At 40.9% G+C, this 22,158-nt stretch overlaps 1 long non-coding RNA gene across 1 annotated transcript in view; it reads left to right on the top strand.

The window, feature by feature from the left end:
- Positions 1-21,495, top strand: part of LOC149323590 (uncharacterized) — a 38,183-nt gene extending 16,688 nt beyond the window's left edge. The window contains exons 2-3 of the long non-coding RNA XR_016280179.1: positions 20,464-20,501; positions 21,412-21,495. This is a non-coding gene — a long non-coding RNA (uncharacterized LOC149323590). The remainder of the gene's footprint in view (positions 1-20,463; positions 20,502-21,411) is intronic.
- Positions 21,496-22,158: the final 663 nt, after the last annotated feature.

The raw sequence follows: 22,158 nt of genomic DNA on the forward strand, positions 1-22,158 counted from the left end.
GAAATTGACCCCTTTTCAAGCAAGGTGCGCACTTTGTCGAGAAGGGTGTCCGAGGGGAGAGTGGACATGAAGGCTCCGGTTGGAGGGAGCTCTTGGAACTCGAGGGCATATCCCCTACGGACGATGTTGAGAACCCACAAGTCCGATGTTATTGAGGCCCAGGTGTTAACAAAGGGCCTTAAAATGTCCCAAAAGAAGAGGGGGGAAGGGGAGACGAAGCGCGCTGCGTCCCTTCAGGCTCTCTTCTTCCCCTGGTCGGTGTCCTGCCGACGGGACTTGCGGTACTGAGGCGGGAAGTTACGACGGCCAGAGGAGGAGGAAGACTGCGAGGGGTAGCGGCGTCTCTGGGAGCCCTGCTGCTGAGACTGCCGATCCTGGGAGAAGGTCCCCTGCGACTGACCTTGTGGCTGCCACGGGCGCTGTCGCTTTCGGAAGGGCGAGATGGATGCGGAGGACATCCCATGCTTCTTCGCCGCCGCCTTCATCCTGAACTTCCTGTTCAGGCGGTCGTCGGTTTCGGCATGGAAAAGCCCGGTCCCATTGAGCGGCATGTCTTCGATGGCCGCCTTGACGCTAGGGTTGAGGTCCGACCCCCTCAACCAGGCGTGTCGTCGAAGTGCCATCGATGCCGACATAGCCCTTCCCGCACAGTCTGCCACATTCCTGGAGGCGGTGATGAGCCAACTCCCGATGGAATGCGCTTCATCTCAGATTTCTACCAGATGCCTCTGGATCTCGTCTGGGACATCCGGGACGAGGGGGGAGATCCGCTCCATTAAGATCTGAATGTAAGCCCCCATACAGGTGTTGTAATTGATGGCCTTCACCGCGAGGGATGCTGCCGAATAGGCCTTCTTGGCCAGGCCATCAATTTTCCTCGCCTCCTAGTTGATGGGGGCGGTCACCTGCTTCGGGACAAAACTGTGCTGGGCCCCTTCCACAATGGCCAAGTTCGGCTTGGGGTGGTCGGCCAACCAAGCGCAGCTTGCCGGAGCGACCCTGTAGAGCGACTCGATCTTGCGGGACGAGCCGGTCAGGGAGGCCGGGGCGCCCCAGGACCTCTGGACTATGGTTTCCAGGGACGGCAGCAGAGGGATGGAAGGCGGTGTGGGTACACATCCGTGTACCCGACGCTCCACTGGGTCACGGGCCTCCTCCTCGGGGAAGGAGAGCTCGATGTCCAGGGCCCTGGCCATCTTTACGACGTGCTCGCTGAAGGTGCGCACGTCGTCCGATGGAGACGATGGCTCAGGGTGATGCATCCTCTGAGGGGAAGCTGGTGCCAAAAGATCGTCGTCCTTGGAGGGGACGTCTGATGGAGGCAGGGGCTCATCTTCGGAGTCCGTGTCCGAGGTGAGTGGTATGTCTGGGACTCTGACCTGGGACTTCGGATGAACCGGAATGCAGGTTGTCGAGGCCTCCGGCCGACGACAGGGTGCTGCTGGAGAAGCCGTCGCAGGCGAAGAAGGGGGTCTGTCCAAGATGGAGGCACTCGGAAGCGACCGGGCAGGTCTGCCTTCCTGAGAGTCCGTAGGGCGAGGATTGAGCCTGGTGAACTCTCTGACGGCCACATTTCTTGGAACGGACATGAAATATCGACCCGACTCCGAGTCGAAAAACAAGTCTGGGGCCCGTTCTCCATGGCCATCATCGCCATCGTCCTCAGCGTCGGAGTGGAGGAAGGGCAGAGGCTACTCCACGCGTGGGAAACCGGTCGCGGTGTCCTCCGCGTCGTGGATGAAGTCCACGGTGGGCTGCATCGGAGTGTCCAGAGCCGGGACCGGCTGTGCCTCAGGAGTGGGTTCCGGGATGGAGGGAGCTGCAGGAGTGCGGGCCTTCTTGGAAGGGGAGCGCTTCTTGTCCTTTGCCTTGGGAGGCAAGTCAGTCCCAGCATGATCTTTTGGCCGCTTGGGCTTCTTAGGCGCTGGGTCCCCCTCGGCCTCCTTCCGGTGCCGCTTCTTTCCCGATCTCGGGGTCTCGGCTGGATCCTCGGGAGGGAAGAAGGGATTCTCCGGGAGGTCCAGCAGGATGGCGGCTCCCGATGAGGAAGGCCTTGGAGACTTAGCATTCTCAAGGGGCTGGGCCCTTGGGGTCGCTCCCGAAGGTGAAGACGGCTCCCTTGGCTTGGAGGCATGTCGGGATGCCTTGGAAGATGAAGGTGAAGCGAGCCGGACCTCCGCCTCCATCCATTCCCTCGCGTGCGAGCCCTCCGGGGGCGGTTTCCTCCCGGATTTCGCCTTGGGCTCGGAACCCTCAGTCCCCGAGGTTCTCTGGGGGCGCTTGGAGGGTTCGTCGGTGGCGCTGGGCGGTTTCGAGCCACGGGCCATATCGGAGGTGGTGGGATCCTCTGTCCCAGCCGGGACAGACACCACACTGGACACGCTGGCCCGGGACGACGAAGCAGGCGGAGCGGCCAATGGGAATGTTGCCGGGCGGGAGCCTCCCTCCTGTACCTTGCCCAGGGCAATCGCTGAAGTCAACTCATGGTTTTTCCGGGCTTGAGATGAGAGGGAATTGCAGAGCAGGCAAGCCTTGGCATCATGGTCGTTGCCCAAGCACAGGAGGCAGGAGGAGTGCGGATCTTGGACGAGCACCTTGCCTCCGCAAACATCGCGCTTCTTGAACGGTGCAGGCATGATTTCCGAAGTCATCAAAGCCAGAGGGAAGTCCAAAAACGAGGTCAACAGTCCGAAATTGGAAGTTACCAGGGGCGGGAGACAAAGAATGGTCAAGAGATGGTCCGAGGTCAAAAGCGAATGTGATTCCAAACAAGCCAAAGAGCGAGCGAAGTTCCCTGAAGCAGCTAGCGCGGTGGAAAAAAGGAACTGGGGAAAAGAGCAGGAAGGCAGGGGCCTTATAACGGGTGGGCGGAGTTACCGCCAAAAAGTTTCTAAATGTTGCAAAGTTAACTTTGCCCAGTGATTCCAGTAGGTTCCGAGCAGCACTGCGCAGGCGCTGTAAAACCCATTTGTATGATTCGCAGAGACCATGAAGAAGAAACTTATCTATTTTCCTTTCCTTCTCAACAAATTTTATTAATGGCATCCAGGTTTTTTTATGATTATTCCAATCTTTTTCTCTTATTAAACAAGTGAGCTTGTCCATTTCAAAATAAGTCATCAGTTTCGTAAACCAATCATTCTTTTTCCAATGCGCAGCATATACTACACGTGCCGCCGAGATCATGTAAAACAAAAGTATACCATGATTATTTTCTAATTTTGAGTCCATAATCATATTTAACAGATAACATTTTGGGTCTAATTTAAACTGAACTCCTAATATCGTTTGAATTTTCCCATGGATCTGAGTCCAATATTTCCTTGCGGTTTCACAACTCCACCACATATGTATAAAAGAACCTGGAGCTTTTTCACACTTCCAACACGCTGGATTACTATATTTATAAATTTTTGTAGTTTTGGTCAGTGTAAGATACCAGCGGTTTTGCATTTTGAAATAATTTTCTCTAATTTCTACACAGACCGTATGTCTCAGTCTATTTTTCCAGGTTTTTTCCCATTGTTCCAGGGGAATTGATTCATTCAAATCCTGGGCCCACATAATCATTGTGGGTTTCACTGTTTCTTCATACATTTCTAATTTTTTAAAAAAATTATAAAGTAACGACACTTTTTTGGAATTTTTATCAAAGACAATTCTATCCATATCCTGCACTGACAACTCTATTCCTGTTGATCTGCTATCCTGTACAAATCTTTCATTGATTTGCCTATACAAAAACCAATTTATCGAAAAGCCCTCTTCTGCACATAATTCTTCATGTGATTTCAATTTTGGGGCATTGGTGTTAATATCAAATTTCGTCAAATCCTTATAATTTATCCATCTTGTGGGGGAAATGATATCTTTTCTATGAAAAGCTTCATTAATTGATGTCCAGAAAGGTAATTTTTTATAAATTAAAGGTTTAAATTTAAACCAAGCTTTGATTAGAGGTTTCCCAATACAATGGTTAAGGAACACCTTATTTACTTTGATCTTATCATAAAAGAGGTACGCATGTATTCCATAAATTAAATCAGACAACTCTAAATTCAACATTTCCATATTTTCAAGTTTAAACCATTCGGTTAACCACTCAAAGCAGCAAGCATAAAAGTAATTTTTTTAGGCTTGGGAGACCTAATCCACCTCTTTTCCAGTCATCCTGCATAGTCTTGTATCTCACCCGAGGTTTTTTCCCGTCCCAAATAAATTTGCTAATTTCTCTATCCCATTGCACAAACCATTTGTGCAATTTTCCCAATTTTTTTGACTAGATCATATTCCCACATATTCAATAAGAATGTTTCCGGATGGAATTGTAGCTTTTTCAGAAGAATAGAATTTATAATTTCGCTTATTTTCACCCAATAAGTTTTAACAAATTCACATGTCCACAGGCAATGAAAAAGTGTACTCGGTTCATTGTTGCATTTTCAACAGAAATTATTTTTTGTTTTATATATTTTAGATATCCGGTCAGGTGATAAGTACCAAGGAAAGTACGTCTTGTAAAAGTTTTCTCTTAAGGTTTTGGGACGCCAAATATTTTAATCTTTTTCTCCATACAGATTCCCACTGTTCCAACTCTATGGGGTATCCAAAATTTACTGACTAACTTGAAATGACGAGACCAGAAAAAGATGTGGGTTGAAAAGGGGTCACTTTATTTAAAGAATTAACTATTTAACTGTTTCTTGAAAACTTGCAAACTTGAAGGGAGCAACTTGATGTGGGAGCAGCTGTGGCAGGTGGTCTATTTCTCAGACCACCTCCTCAGCTTCCCCTGGCAAAACACCTGAGCTCTGAGGATAACACGTTACTGGGTTCCTCCCCAGCCCACTCGCATCTGGAAAACCAACCTGAGATCTCCACAGCCAACTCTCCAGACTTGATTAAGGATTAAATCCCAAATCAGCCCCAAGGAAGGTCTCCTTTCCTCTCGCCTTACTCGCAAGGCCTAAGAAGAAAGTCTAAGAGGCCTAACCTTCACCCCAATTGCGTGCCATAGGTGTTCACCTGACTCTTAATTCTTACCCATTACCACCACAGATATGCGGCAAGCAAATGTAACATCTCTTCATACTTCACCATTGCAGTCAGAAGCTTTACAACTTGTACAGTCTTGAAAGCTGAGTGTTTTTAGGAGGCACTTAATAAAGTCATAGAAATGAAATTACTAATAATTAGTATTTTGGTTTTTTTTAATTAAACATACAAAAACATATTTACAATGACGATCCATACAAACATATACACATACATACAAATATTACTACCGTTACGGGTAGTATAACATATACTGCCTTTTGTACTGTTTTTACTGAAATATTTTTCTTCTTCCGAGGTAAGATTCCTAACCCTATAATGCTGCTATAAATAATTTCCCGTATAATTTTGCATTTTTAGTTTGAATATACTTCCTGTTGGCCTAGAAAAATTTTCATTGTTTAAAACATCTCTGAATTAAATTAAACATTAGCACAGAGACCATGGAAACATGTTTGCATAGTTATATTCCCTGAAGTGGTAAAAGTGGGCTGTTAGTATAAAATTGATCTTTCAGTTCTAATTCTCAGCTTTACTAAATTAACATACATTAAACATAGAGACGAGGTATTAGGTGAGGTAAACAGAGAGGATAGAGAAGAAGATAGGTAAAATATACTCTTTATATACATTCCCCTCCCTTTTTTCCCCTTTTTATTGTGTTTTCTTGTTTTCCCGGTATCTTATCACACACGTCCAGTCTTCTTCGATTTCTTCTTTAGTTTTCCCTTTCATCAGAGCCGTCAGTATATCCATCTCCATGGCTTCGTATAAATTTGAAAGCCAGTCTTCTAGATTCGGTATCACTGGGCTCTTCCATGCCCTAGCAAAAATGATCCTTGCTGTTGTGACCATATATAAGATAATACGTTTAGATTTTCTCTCTTTTTCTTTTTTCAGGTCTGAGGTCATGTTTAATAAGAACAGAAGTGAATCAAAGGGGATGTTATAGCCCAAAATCTCACACATTGTCCCGTGGATTTTTTCCCAATACTTTTCTGATTCTCTACATGTCCACCATAGATGGAAGAAATTTGCATCTATTTTTTTACATTTCCAACATGCCGCATCATGTTTTTTATATATCAAATTAATTTTATGTGGCGATATGTGCCAACGATGCAGCATTTTTAAGAAATTTTCTCTGTATTTCTGACAGTGTAAACTTGTTTGATTCCCGGCAAGTTTTTTCCCATTTTTCCACCTCTATAATCTTTCCTACATCTTGTGACTGCTTTATCATTGTGTGTTTGACCGTTTCATTTTCAAGATCTCTCCTTTGTAAAATTTTGTAAAATTTAGATATATGTTTTGATTTTTGTCAAAGATAATTTCATCTATTTCATTTGGGTTCACATTTATTCCAATAATCCTGTTATCCATGTTGAATCATTCTAAAAATTGTCTATATGTAAACCAGTCATTGGTTACTTTTTCTATTTTCATTTGTTCAAATGATTTTAATTTAATACCTTCTCCTCGTTCTAGTAATAATTTATAAGTTGTATAATTGCTTTCCTGGGTTACTTTGGTTCTTTGCCAAAAAGCTTCCTGAGGGGAAACCCATAGTGGCAACTTATTATAGAAAAGGTCTTTAATTTTCAGCCAAGAAATTAAGAGTGAATTTCTCACAAAATGATGAGAGAAGTCAGTATTCTCTTTAAGCTTTCCATACCAAAGAAAGGCGTGGAATCCAAATCTTAATTTCACACTTTCCAGACATAGTACTCTTCTGTTCTCCAGCTTGATCCAATCTTCTAACCATAATAGGCAGGCTGCATAATAATATGATCTTAGATTTGGTAAGGTGCATCCTCCTCTTATCGGTTCATCGGATAGGATTCTCCAGCTGATTCTTGCTTTTTTTCCAGCCCATAAAAATTTGGAGAGTTCTTTTTGCCATTCTTCGAGATATCGTAAGTGTGAGATAATTGGAATGTTTTGGAAGAGAAAGATAAACCTCGGTAAGACGTTCATTTTTATGACGGCTACTTTACCAAGAAAGGAGAGGTGTAGTTTGGCCCATTTCCCAAGATCAGTTTTTATTTCTTTCCAGGTCCTTAGGTAGTTGTTATGAAAGAGATCTATGTTTCTCTTTGTTAAGTATAGGCCCAGGTATTTTACTTCCTTTCCACTTTGTAGCCTGATAACTTTGTAAGCTCTTCCTCTTCTTTTTGTGATAAGTTCTTAGTCAACATTGCCGTCTTATCCTGGTTTACTTTGAAACCTGAAACTCTTCCATATTCCGCCAAAATCTCATTTACACGTTTTATAGATGTCTCTGGGTTTTCTAAATAGAGTATTATATCGTCCGCGAAGGCTCTTGGTTTAAAACAGCACTCTTTAATTTGCACTCCCTTTATTTTTGGGTCATTTCTTATTTTGATGTTTAAAATTTCTAGCACCATTATAAATAGTAGGGGTGAGAGAAGACACCCCTGCCTTGTTCCTCTTTCGATATTAATATTAGAGGTTCTTTCTTCGTTGATGATTACCTGGGCTTTTTGTTCTTTATAGATGTTCTTAATCCAATTTAAAAAATTTTCACCCATATTCATTCTTCTGACGGTTTCCAGCAAGAAATTCCAATTTACCCGATCAAACGCCTTCTCTGCGTCTAATAGTACCATACCTATTTTTTTTTCATTGTGATGTTCGAAATATTCAATGATGTCAATTGTTGTTCTGATGTTATCTTTCAGGAATCTTTTTGGCAGAAAGCCACTTTGATCTTCATGTATTATTCTAGACAAAATTCCCTTCAACCTTTCTGCTATAATAGAAGAAAAGATCTTATAATCTACATTGAGCAGAGAGATCAGCCTGTAATTTTTGACATCTTTTTTATCTTTGTCTTCTTTCAGGATCAGGGAAATATAAACAGATTTCCAAGATTCAGGAATCCCTTGGGTTGGAATCTCATTTAGAGTCTCTTTAAAAGGTTCTATAAGAACCTCTTCCATCTGTTTGTAATAAGTCGCGGGGAAACCGTCTGGCCCAGGTGTTTTATTGGGTTTCGATCTTTGTATGGCTGCCGAAATCTCTCCAGTAGTAAATGGCTGATTCAATTTTAACTTCTCTTCCTCATTTAGTTTGGGGATAGTTTGTTCATCCAAATAACTACAGATTTCGTTCTTGTTTGATTCACTGTTAGACTCTTTTCTATATAGGTCTCCATAAAATTCTCTAAATATATTCAAGATATTTTCTTGATCTGTCATTTTTTCCCCTCCATATATTAATTCTGTAATAATCTTTTTCCCCTTATACTCTTTTAGTTTATTTGCCAACAGTTTTCCAGTTTTATTGCCAGATTCAAAGTGTTTTTGTCTAGCTTTCTTTAACTTCTTTTCTATTTCTTTCAAAGCATTTACCTTTAATTGGTGTTGCAGTTTTTCCACCTGATGTTTAAGTGTTATATCCCCTGTCTTCTTCCACTCGCCTTCTTTAACTTTCAATTCTTCCATCAATAGTTTTTCTTCTCTTTTTTCACTCTTTTTGAGTTTTGATTGAATCTTTATAATTACACCTCTAATTACAGCTTTCCCTGCATCCCAGATGGTTTTGCTTGCCATTCCTTCTGTTTTATTTTCCTTGAAATATAATTTTAGAGCTTCCTTAATTTTATTTTTGATTTTCTCATTCCTAAGCAGATTATTTTGTAATCTCAAATTGTACTCTGTTTTCTTCTCTTTTAAATCCAAAATTATGGGATTATGGTCTGATGTCCTTTTTGGAAGGATGTCTATCTTCTCAATTTGGGGTATTAGATTTTTTTTGTTACAAAGCACAGATCTATATGTGAGAAGGAGTTATGACTTTCTGAGAAGAAAGTAAAGCCATTGTCTTTTCCATTTTTTAATCTCCAAACATCTTCCAGGTCGTTGTCTTGTTTTAATTCAAAAAAGGAAGGTGGTAATTTTCCTTGGTTTAACCTTCTCTTCTTTCCCACATTTGATTTTCTGTCCACGTTAGGGTCAGGAACCGCGTTGAAATCACCAAGTAGAAGGATATTAGTATAATTGAAATTTTTTATATGTTCTTTAATTTCCGAGAAGTATTTTTCTTGATTTTCTGAGGGAGCATAAATTCCTATCATTAACATAATCATATTTTTAAATTTGATTTCCACTGCAATATAAGAGCCTTCGTTATCTTTAAAAATCTCCTTAGTCTGATATTTTCTGTTGACGAAGATTGAAACTCCTTTCTTTCTTTTTTCCGATAATGAGGAGAAACAAGATCCCAGTTTGGGATTTCTTATGTATTTCTCATCCTCTTTCTTAATCTTTGTTTCCTGAATACATATAATATCGCTTCTAAGTTTTTCTAAATAATGGAATATAATACTTCTCTTGTATTTCGAATTGATTCCTTTCACGTTCCACGAGGTTATTTGTACAGGCACTTTACTTGTGTAAATGAGTTTTTATAAGAATTAAAGGTTTTCTTCTCCTTCTTTTTCTTTGTTTTTATTATTATTATTATTTTCCACCCCTTCCTCCCCTTAGTTTGTTTACTTTATTTCCTTGTATATAAAATAAAAGATCTGTTTTTTATAGCTTTATTTTGTCTTAAAGAATTTTTTAAAAAGAAATGTATATGAATAATCTTTATGTCAAAATTTTCCTTTGTTTAATTTATTTGCTTGCTTCTTAAGCAATTAAAATATAAGAGAAGAAGTGTCAAGTCTCTAGATCAAAAAAAGGACTACGTTCTTCAAAAACTTGGTTAAGCTCTCTTCTGACTTGTTCCTGGGGAATTGATCTATCTAGTATTTCTCCTTCATCCAAGTTGTCCAAGTTCCTATCATTCTCGTCAGTCTTTTTCTCTTTGTTATATCTTGGTCTCCATTCTCTTGGTTGTGTTGATTTTTCTTTTCTTTCATCTTTTTCTTTAAATTCTCAATTTTTTTTCCATATCTCGAGCTTTCTCTTCATTATCTATTTTGTACCTTTTTTGGTTGTGGTAAAATGATAATCCTTCTATTCGCTCCCATCTGTAGTTAATATTAAGATGATTAAGAAGTTGGGTTAGAGGTTTATATTTGATTCTTGCGTTCAGGATTTGAGGAGGGAGATCTTTAAAAATTTTAATTTCTTGGTCTTCTATAATAAGCTTCGTTTCATAATTTTTCTGTATTATCAGGTCTCTCATTTTTGTTCTAACTAGACAGATCACAATGTCGCGTGGGATTTTTTTCTCTCGAGCTTGGGCCGAGTTCACGTGGAATAATTTGTCAATTTCCCGATCCATAGACTCTTCAGATATCCCTATGTACTTGGCTAAGTCTGGTATTAATCTTTCCATGAGGTCTTCATTATTTCTTTCGGGTAGTCCTCTAATTTTAATGCATCTGTCTCTATAATGAAGTTCGTTGTTCCATTCTTTAGTTTGTTGCTGCTCCTGTTTCCTTGAAATCTCTTTCGAAGTGTTTTCTAATTCCCCTGTTCTTTCTCTTATTTTTTCCACCTCTTTTTGGGTACTTTTTATGTCTGTCGTCATCTTTTCCATTTTCTTTCCAAGGCTATCTAGCTCTTTTTAAAAAATCTTTTCTGATTTCCTCCCTCATCTCCTTAATTTCTCCTCTGATCCCCTGATTAGATCCTCTCATGTCCTCTTTCATTTCCTGTCGTAACTCTCTCATTTCCTGTCTGATTTTTCCCACTTCCTCTATCAAGTGCATTATTGCGTCTGTTATCTTTATTGTGCCCTCGGAGGATCCTCTTCTTGGGGCCTGTATCTGCGTTTGTATTAAAGTCTTTTTGTTGGTCGCCATTTTCTCTCGATTTTCCAACTAATGTGTTGTAGGTTCACCGTTCCCAAGAAATACAATAATGTATCAGATGTTCATAAAAGAAAAGCAATCAGTTATTACAAACTTATATCCTCTATTTATATCCTCTATAATCGATCTTATTAATTAAATTTCTCTATCTCGACATGTTCTGCTTGTATTCTAATAGTTCAACCATAAATCACATCTATCCTAGTAATAAATTTTTTAATACTGTGGTCATTGTTATGTAGTCACAATGAGTAGAATTTGAAGTAAATCTGCCCTTTAGATCTTCCAATTAGAGATTTAAGGCTATTAGAGAGTATCTAAACATCAGTATTTCCCAAAATTCTTTATAGCTTATTGTGAAGCAAGTAGGTCTAAATTGGTATTTTCTTCCAAACTGATACAATCCAATAGATACTAGCCCTGAAAAAAGATATTAAAGATTATATGTTTTATTATACCTTACTAAACAATTTTATATGCTGGATTATTTTCCATCATCACTTGGTTGCACTAATAGTCCTTTCCTTCTATTATCTAGAAGAAAAACCAGTATTTTCACTTGCTACTCTATATGCCAGATTATCAGATATATATATGCACATTACAATTCAATAACAGTCACCATTGCAATAAGTAAGAAAATAGCGATATTATCACAACGTATGTGTAGTTTTCTCCTTACTTTCTCTTTTCTTTGTTTGGAGCTTCTAGTTTCCATTCAAGAGTAGCAGGTTTCCTTTCAAATTAAACACAACAGATGGAAGCTTAGAGTTCTTGCTATTCAGCTTGTCTCTCGTCTATCCCAGTGCTGTATCTCTCCAATAAGTTAGTCCGGAGGGCGTTGTCTGTGATTGTCTGTAGTTATCTGGCGTTGTTGTTGTAAATGTCCTTTTACTCCCACAGTTTGTTCAAGGGAGTGAAGGGGGCTGTATCTATGTTTGTTATTATTATTGCTGTTGTTATGCTCTTCCCTCAGTCCATGTGTCCATTGTCATCTCTTGCCTCTAGTCCGTCTCCTCCCTCTCCTTCTCCTTCTCCCTCTCCTCTTCTCCCTCCTTAGTTGAAATCACCTTCTTCTTCCTTCTTCACGTCACTTTCCTATTTCCCTTCCAAGAGTCTCTTTATATTTGTATTTTTAAGTATCCATTTGTCGCTTGTTAAGTTCTATAGCTTCTGCATTCTTTTGCGACCTTTCTTATGCTTTACTACACCACTTTTACTATAGTTTCCGTGCTTTACTCCCTTCCTTTGTTACCGCCTCTGTACTTCGCTGCTCTCCGCTCTCTGGAGGCTGTCTCTGGCAGTAAGCATGGGGGAATCTCTTTTATGAAGGTAGGAGCCTTATCTCTCCCGTCTGTTTGCGGAAATTTTAATAGAAGGCTTTAAAATAAGTGGGGGCGTTGCAAGTCTCTGGCATGCCCGAGCAACAACGATGGGGGGCTTCGGTCCTGCGGTCTCTTAGGAGCGCTGCCTCGGGGCTTAAACCGCCATGGTAGAAGCCCCTGGAAAAAGCGTCTTTCTCCAAGGGACCCCCGACGAACCGCTGCAGTTGGTCCCGTTCCTCCTAGAACCATCATTGTAAGAGACCAGGTTACGGAGCAAACGAACCTGCTTCCTCTTTCGGCGCCTCCCAATCCAGAAGTCCTAATTAGTATTTTGGTTTTATACTGCATGAAATATGTTCTAGAAGTCTTATCTTACTGATTTCCTTGGAAAACATAAGCCACATTGCAATGCTGGCCAGGTTCTTTTTGGGCTTCTGAGAAATGTTTATTGAGAACATAATTGGAAAAGAAGAAGGGCATGGTATCACTGTGATAAGCTTTTATACATTTTTGTGAGATAATGTGCAACTTATTTGTATTTCTCATCAAAAGTTTGGTTGTATCTTTGGTCATATATAGTTTCAGATGTCCTAAGCTATGGGCACTGCAATTCTAAATCTATACACAACTTTTTGGACTACAGCTACTAGAAGCACGATAGCCATGCTGGCCGAGGGATTATGGCGTTTATAGACCAACAACGTAACATTCCAAAGATCTCATATGACAGTGGTCTAGTCAGCATTTTATAAATTATCCTATTTTACAATGATTTTTTGAGCATTGGCTATGTGCCGTTGAATTCTGGGATTTGTAGTTCGTTGGAACACTGGTACTCTCTGATAAAGAAGGCAACATATCTATATTGTCACAAAATTGCCAATTGTAGAATTCAAAGGCACTTTTAAACCACTTAAACATGGCTCTTGAAGTGGTATCTATCCAAATTTTTTCCACGGTGCATAATTCATAAATATACCAGTGATTTAATGCACTATGGTTTTCTTCAGAGCAAGCAATAGGGGGATGATTTGAAATGATTACATTCTTGGAGGCAGATAGTAATGGTCCATGACATTTTGTTGCCCATAGGTAAAAAGGTGTCCCTCATTCCAAGGTCATGGTTATATAGCTTGCATTACTATTGAGAAAAACTAAGGTCTAAAACACACTGTTGAAATAATACAGTTTGAGAACGCTTTAATTGCCTGGCTCCATGCTATGGAATTCTGGGAACAGTAGTTATTTGCGAGATTGAACCTCTTTATTTCAATGTGCTACCATATCACAATAAACTAAGGTTCGCAAGATTCCCTTGTAATAAGATGGGACAGTTAAAGCGGTCTCAAACCATATCGTTTCTTCAGTGTTCTGGGCCTATGTAACTGTTATAACTATTAAATCTTTGTCCTGGGTTTACAAGACATTGTGAAATTATTGGATGATCGGGGATCTCGGAGGCCTCATATTCATAAGGTTGTCATATATCAAAGCCAGTTTACACATCAATTGAAAATAACAAATATTACTTGGAAACATCAAAGTTTCAACTGCAATAAAAATCAAATAACGATTATTATTTTTTTTTTGGTTAAAAAACTTCTTTGTATTGTGGCCAAAAGTCTACTGCCTGACACTATACTCATCTGGTTTTGGCAATGAAAAATGAAAGTATGCAGTACTTGAAATTATGCTGCAATAAATAAGTTTTCCTTGAAATTTGGATTGTCTTTCACTCCGGATAAGTTGATCAGGAAAAGAAATGCATACTTTATCCCTCTATCCATTGAACTTTCCAGGGGAAGAAGGAAAAAATCACACACACAATTGCAAAATACCAAAAAATAGAAAAACACATGCAGTGTGTCCTAAAGCCCAATGAAGATTTTCTCACATGCTGCCGCACGAACACAAACATGTACACGCACATTAATACAGCCATGCAGTGGTGGGTTGATAATTGCCTTGCACAGATTACAGTTTTGACCTGTGGATGTGTTCTTTTCTACGAGGAGAAAATACCACATGTCTGCAATCTATTAGTTGAATTATTCAACTACTGTATACAGATTACTACGCTACAGGAAAATTATAATATCTTTCAAAACACCATATATGGCCGTGTATAAGACTATATTCTTTAACAAGCATGTTCGCTTAAAGGGGAATGCGAATTGCCATGCTTATTTTTAACAGTGATGCAATCAATGCAATATGTATTTATATATTTTACAAAGGAAAGTAATATTTTCAAACGTGTACTTTTCCAGCTTTGTCATCGATCTGTATTCTACATTATTATTTTTTCCATGTATTTATTTATTTATCTGCCGATCCATGTATTTTGTGCTGTATCTCTTACAAATATATTTGTATTATTATGTGCATCTATCTATTAATATTGACAGTTTTATTTTACCTTTTCCTTGCATCAGTTATCTTTACTTCTGTTTGTGAAATCACTAGTCAGCTGGGCCCTCTCGATCTGAAATCAATCTTCATTTTCAATCCTTGAATAGATTTCACAATTTATCTCTTGTTTTGATCCTTCTACGGATTAAGCAACCTATCATCCACTTCAACATGTTACACTTCTAAATTTATCTATCTAATTATCTATCTATGTTTTTTTCAATCTTATATCTATCCATTACCACAAAAAAAAAAAGGAGCCACACCATTATCAGGTTTGCAGAACATTTTGGTTTTTACCAAATTTTATTGAGGAAGAAAGTACTCGCTTCATCTATCAAAAGACAAAAAAAAAAAAACAGAACAATACCAAGAAAGGCATACATTCCACTTTTACTTTTTTTATATCAAAAGTACCTAACAAGCGGTTAGGTTGCATCTTTATCGATCTATTATAATCGTTATTTAATTGCGCACTTGTTGAAAAAGTTATTGCTGATCATTTGTGGGTTTACGTTTTAACAGATATACAAAACAAACCAGACTGAGGAAAACATACATTTCTTAAACCCTTTCAAAACAGATGTTGATTAAGGCTTTTTTTCTAAAAGATGTTTAATATTCTCCCCTAAAATATGGCCTGGAGAAGATATATTCTAACAGGTTCTAGAAATTATATATGTAAAGGTGGACTGGCTTCGTATATGTTTCTCAACATTTATTATATCTGTACATTCATATTATTCCAACTAAATAATTTTTGAATGTGTTATTATACCTCATTACCTCTTAGGATGTGTTATCAGTGGAATTATTATTTGAATATCTGTATCAATATATAACATGGAACATGCATAAGTCTTTGATTGATGCAATTACATAAATGTCTTGCTCTTTTTTTAAAATCTTATAAAAGTTCAAACACAATGCAGGAAAGGAAAAATGATCCCACATGTAATCAACAGCTGGGAAAACAAATCCCAAGGTAGTACTATAATATTTAAAATCAGACCATTTAACATTACAATACAAAACTGTCTTGTAAACTTACTAATGCGTTGTGTATCATTACACAATCTTGATGAGACAAACGCATTGGTTGAAAAACAGTCTTGACAGCTCACCTTATGAAGCTGTGGTTGGATAGTTACAGTGGGGAACAAATTGATTTTGTCAGCCTCCAATTGTTCAAGTTCTACCATCTGTCTCGACTGTTGACTAATTACCCCTGTGTTTTACCTTTTAATCAATATGCCTTCATCTGGCTGTTCTATTACGCCATTATAAAACGATAAATAAACAATTTCATTACTTAACCAAAAATATTTTAGGAAGTACTATATTTCATATTTGGCTTTGAAATTTGATTAATAAAGCATTTCATCTTACAAACTATTAATATAAAAAAATATAGCCCACTCGGACCAACCATAAACATGCATGTTTTACCAATCTTGTCATATTTGAAAAATATGCAACAGCAGTATTTCAACATACTTCAACAGTCAAGACAGCACCTTTCAGGTATGAGACAGGAGACCAGTGCTGTTACACTCACACTGCAAACATCCAAAAATTGGTCAAATAATACAGAGAATATAAGTCCTAAAGAAATTATCTTGTTGCTATGTGATAACAAAAATAACTAATGATTTTTAGACGAGAATGCATCTCAAGCATTAATGCGATACAACATGCGACCATATAGACACCAAATTATTAACATCGAATTTTTACAGACCAAAGGTTGTAAGAATAAACTTCAGAAAGTGTAAATATCTATGGCAGGTTACAGACGCACAAAAAGGGGTATGCTCATGATGTCATGAAGGTATAGCCTTTAGATGGCCCTTACCTGAATGCCACCATGAACTACCCTTGTCCCTTGTCATACAGATGAACAGCAGGAGGAACACCCCGACTCAGGCAATTCCTCCAGCAGCCAGCAACCTCTGGACCCCCGCGCCCTGCTCAGACGAATGTCTGCTGGGGCCGGGAGCTCCACAAGCAGACCACCATCTCGTGCTGGATCCTCTTCCACGACCAGCAGCTACCGTGACCGCTCACCTGTCTCCCGGGCCAGTGCACCCGCCAGCGATGGCAGTGAGTCCGAAGAGACTATGCAAGGTAAACCCTATATGTTGACAAGAAATGTATAGTGGCGCAAGTGCGGCTCAATAGGGCAAACTGCATGGCTCAATTGCACAATTGTGAAATTGTTTCTTTCACTGCTTACTATGCTGGTATGTTTGCAAGGTTGCTGGGCCAGGGATCATGTGGAAGTAGGATTGTGAGTGTCCCTGGCATGGTCATGTGCTACATGTGTCCCACTTTCCTAAGGCACCCCTCCCTTGCCCGTAACTCTCTCATTTTCCCACGCCCTTAGTTTGAAACTCTACCCTTTGCCACATTGGGGAAGCTTTGAATGAGAGTTCCTGCTTGGCAGAATGGGGTTGGACTAGATGGCCCTCAGGGTCTCTGCTAACTAGGCTTCTATGACCCTCTTGTTGTATGTCCAATAGTAGGAGGACAAACAGAAGAAGAAGAAGCAGCTCCAACTAATCCCATAGCTATCATGACACCAGAGGAACGGCTTGCGACAAAGAAGAAAAGGGTGCGTCCGTCAGCAGCTACTAGAACTGTGGCGGCTGTGGATCAGCTCAAGGCTTGCTCAGCAGAGCACATGACAGCACTGGTGGAGCAGGGGCAGCGAGCCTCTGAGGAAAGGGAGAAGGGCAGACAGTCCCGCAGGGAGATCATGGAAAGGGCACTGGAATTGCAGCAGAGGGCCATTCAGGACCAGGAGAGATCAATGGACAGGTCAGACGCAACACCACCTTGGAAGCGCAGACTGCTCTGATGGGGCAGATGGTGGAGATCCTGAGGGGAGGGCAGGGTGGCACGAGGCGCAGAAGGATATGTAGGGAGCAGAGTGGAAGAGGCAGGGCTGTCCTCAGGGTCGTGGAGAAAGGGGCTGGGCAGCAGGAGCCCCCAGCAAGCGCAATACTTCCAGCTGAGGAGCAGGGAGTTGCAATGGAGGTGGAGCTGTCTCAGCAGCCTCTTGCTGGGCCATCCTCCAGCCTCTTCAGTGACGGAGTGGCAGTCCCACTGCCCACTACTCGCCCCCAAAGGCAAAGGGCAACTAGAGGGGGCCTGGGATCAAGGAGCAGGGAGCACTGACAAAGCACTAGGTCCCATGATGTCCCATAAAGGCATCATTTTGCCTTCCAGGGTATGTGTTCACACACACATCCACACTGCTGCACTTGCGCACAATGAAAGACACATTTTTTTTTAAAAAAATAAACTTGTTTATTAACAACAATAAAAACTTTAACTATTTACAATATTTACAAATCAGGGAAGGGGTGGTGAAGGGGGATGGCAGGGGGGCAGGGAAGGGAAGCTGCTTCAGGGAGGGGGAAGGGGCTGGGGCGGGCAGCCGGCGGAGGATCTCTTGGAGGGTCTGCTCGATGGCCTCCACTCTCTCCCCCATCTTCAGCATCGCCTCCTCCATGGCAGACAATCTCCACTCCGTCCGGTGCTCTGCGGGGGAAAAAGAAAGAGGATGGTTAGAAGCAGCCTGTGGACCCCATCACCCAATCCCACAGGCAGGGTTTCTGGGTGCCCACACTCCCTCCCCTGGTTTCACCCCCACTCTTACCTTGCTGCCGGGCTTGGAGGAGGCAATCCATGGCCCTGGCATCCAGGGCCAAGTCCCCTGGCTCCCCAGGCAGGTGGCGGCTCGGGCCAGGCTCCTTTTCCTCCGCGGCGGCAGCAGCAGCAAGGACATGAAGCCCTGCTAAAGGGGAAGAAAAGGCCCAAGTTACCATTCTGGCATGGCAGAGGAGGGCACAAGTGTCGTGGGGGCTGCAGTCAGGCAACCCCCACCCCTCACCCTGGGGGCCTACCTGCCACCAGAGGAGCCTGCTCTGGCTGCGGAGGGGCCACAGCAGCTGGTCCTGGCTGTGGCCCACCCTCGGGGACATCCTCATCCTCCAAGGATGGTGGAGAGGGAGACCTGGCACAATGTCCTCCCTCCCTCCGCCTCGGCCACACGCCTGCAGAAGGGAAGAGGAGGGATGGCATTGGCACCATGCAGGAAGGAGGGGAGGGCAAGGGAAGGATCAAGGAGGGTAGGACAGGGCATGGCAAGAGCTCTGACTTACCTGGAGGATGGCGATCTTCCACTCTCGGCCGATCACCCCTGATCCAGAGGTCCTTCAGCCGCTCAAAGAATGGTGGCCACGTGTCAACCGGGGGGGGGGGTGCTCCCCGAAGTCTTCAAGGGTTTCGAAGAAAGATGCCTTCAGAGTTTTAAACTTTACTCTGCATTGATGCATCTTTCTTCTAAACCCTCGTTCTTCGAGGGCACGGGAAGCCCCATGTAGAGCTCATTACAGAAATCTAAACGAGAGATTACCAGTGCAGGTACCACTGCTTCAAGGTCCCTTTGGTCCAGGTAAGGGTACAGTTGCGTATCAACCAAAATTGATACCAAGCACTCCTAGCTGTCGCATCTACTTGAGATGACAACTGCAGAGACAGATCTAGGAGTACTCCCAAACTACGCACTTCGTCCTTTAGGGGAAATGTGACCCCGTCCAGAACAGGTTGACAAAGTTCCCTGTCTGGGCCCGGGGATCCTATCGCTAGTACCTCTGTTTTCTCTGGATTCAACTTGAGTTTGTTTTCCCTCATCCATCCCATTACCAACTCAAGGCAGGCATTTAGAGGAGAGATGCCATCCTTGGTCACTGCAAGAATCGGAGACATAGAGAAATAGATTTGGGTGTCATCAGCGTACTGATAACACTGCTCCCCATGTCTCCGGATGATCTCTCCCAGCGGCTTCATGTAAATGTTAAATAGCATGGGGGACAGGATGGCGCCCTGAGGGACGCCAGTTGTCTGCTCTCTCTCTTAGAGGAGCAATTATCCCCCAACCTCACCATCTGGAATCTACCCGAGAGGTTGGACCGGAACCACTGGAGCACAGTGCCCCTGATACCTAACTCCCTCAGGCGTTCCAGAAGGATACCATGGTCTATGGTATCAAATTACTCCACTTTTTCAAGCTTACATTTTTCAATATATTTCAAATTATTCAAGAGTTATTTGAATAAATTCTGTCTTTGTTCTTATCCAATCAGATTTCCTTGTATATCAAGATAGTTGTTAGTTCTCAAATTTTGTTATCTGCTACATTAAAGAAAGGAGAAAGTAATACGAAAGCAATAAGAGAGTCAATTGTACCTAAATGAATTTAATTTGATTTGTGTATTAATTGCATCTACTATTAAATAGGGACCTTAATAATTCTAAGTTCCGTATTCTGGGACTTCAAAACTTAGAATATGTAATTTAACAATGATTTGGATGGTAGATATTCCAATTTGTTTAACTCAAACGGTTTAGTCATTTAATCAAAGTCTTTACAATAGTTATATAATAGTAATCTTTATGTTGAACTTAATAAAATTCAATCTATGTTAGAGAAGTGAAAAAGTTAAAAGGGAGGAGGGAAAAAGAAGGTAAATTGAATAGTATTAGATTCAATTAGAGTTGAATAATAAATTAATACAGTTGCAGTCAAATTCTACCTTTGCATAGATCAATCAGATATAGCTAAATCATGATCTATATTAAAGCAATAATAACAATATAATTTTAAAATGTCTAAGTATATGGATTACTCCAATGCACCAAAAATATGAATTCGATCAGTATAACAGTATGCAATGCATATGAAATGACATAAAAATGGGTGTGTCTATATATGTGTGTGTATGTGTGTGTGTAGATATAGTTTTCACTAACAATCTATAACAATCAGCCCAGTTAATGTATTTTTAAATCCTAATTTTCGCTTTGTTTTACCAGCAAATCAGAGTAACCACCAAATGCTCTTCTTTTCCTAGGTATGATATATTATCTTTCTTTTCTTATCACAAGTGCATTACATGAGATGAATATAGTAACAAATCCTTTTCTTAGAATGTATATGTTTGATCAGTGTACTTACAGTTCCAAAAATGGATAGATTTCCAGAAAAAGAGAGAAGTCTCAGGAGTAGACGCTTTCTCCTTTATTTATAATACACTCCTTCTCTGCTGATCAAATACATCTAGAATCATTTTGTGCATACAACGTGGGGAGGCAACAACAGCAGAGCGTCCAAACATCCAGAATAATCCAGAGTAATCCGCTAAAAAGTATATATGGTAGCAGTTCAGATTTTTATATCTATACCAATATCAATTTATGTTAGTTACTTTTGTCTTTATTTTCTTTCTGTCTCCCTCTGGATTATCCTCCAACCCAGATAAAGTTTGTAATCTACAATGTGATTTGGTATGGCAATCTCCTCAATGCAGGGTGGTTGATCAGCTAGCCTCAAATCAGGAAAAATAAGATCCTAAAGGCCAAATCCCTGCTAAATAAAGTGATCATGTTTAATTTCAAAATTGGTTAGAAATTGTTAGAGTGAGACTTATAAGCAAGGCCTCAAAAAAGAAAGAAAAGCCAGTCTCTGTTCCTCAGGGAGTTTTGGGTCTTCTCTCCTCCTCCTTGATTTAGTAACCTCCTCCTTCCGAATTAAAAATAACAATAATAGCAGCGATGGCTTTAGAATCCGAGTTGGCACAAATGAATTTAGAAAAGGAGGTTAACCTCCAGAAAAGGGCAGAATCATCAAGACTGTTGTTGGCTCAGATGTTTTTAAAACAGCAGTGGCAGTGCTTATGCGCAGAAGCGACTGCCCGATTCTGGACATGGCCAGCTCAAACCCCCATGTTTGTCCAGTGACCTTCTCCCTCTTACCTGCTTCAGATCTTCTCAGCCTCATCCTGGACGCCCCAGAACAATTCGAGTCATTGACGAACCCCTTTGCTTCTTCCCTTCCTGGGAACACACACTGTATAATTTGGCGCTCACGCCTCTGGATCTTGTCCTTGGGACTCGCAAACCTCCCCCTGGAAGCTGATCTACCAGGATGATTCTCGCGCTGCCATGCCACCGGATGTCCAGGCAGAATGTTTTCAGTATTGAATTTGAGAGGAGCTTATAAATACATTGAATTTAAGTTGTACAATATTTAAAGTGTTGAGAACAAACAAGTGATATATTCTGTGCCTGTAATGTAAATAATATGCTAAATATATGATATGAATATGGTAAGAGGATGTAGTAAATAGAGTAAATATTGAGAGTATATTTAAGGATAAGAAACACATAACTGCTATTGGTTTATAAAGGAAGCCTGAGGATTCATGAATTGGTAACGGTCACTGATGAATTAAAAATGTGTTTCGAATATATCCACATCATGAACTCCATCCTTATTTGCAGTGCTGACACATGTGAGCAACAGAACTTGCATAGATGTACACAGATGCAATTCTGATAAAATAGTGTGAACAACAAAACTGGAATGCATGAGTGAGATTATTTGGATAATCATGCTATAAAAAACGTCTGAATAACCGCAAGGACTCCAAAACCCATCTGTCTGGTCAGAGGTCCAACTCACTACCTGGGAAGAAAGGAATCTTATTAGACAAAATACTACCACAAATT

The sequence above is a fragment of the Sceloporus occidentalis genome, unplaced genomic scaffold (genome assembly GCF_023333645.1).
Source record: "Sceloporus occidentalis isolate IW3139 unplaced genomic scaffold, rSceOcc1.0.p SCAF_1, whole genome shotgun sequence".
Classification (NCBI taxonomy): domain Eukaryota; kingdom Metazoa; phylum Chordata; class Lepidosauria; order Squamata; family Phrynosomatidae; genus Sceloporus; species Sceloporus occidentalis.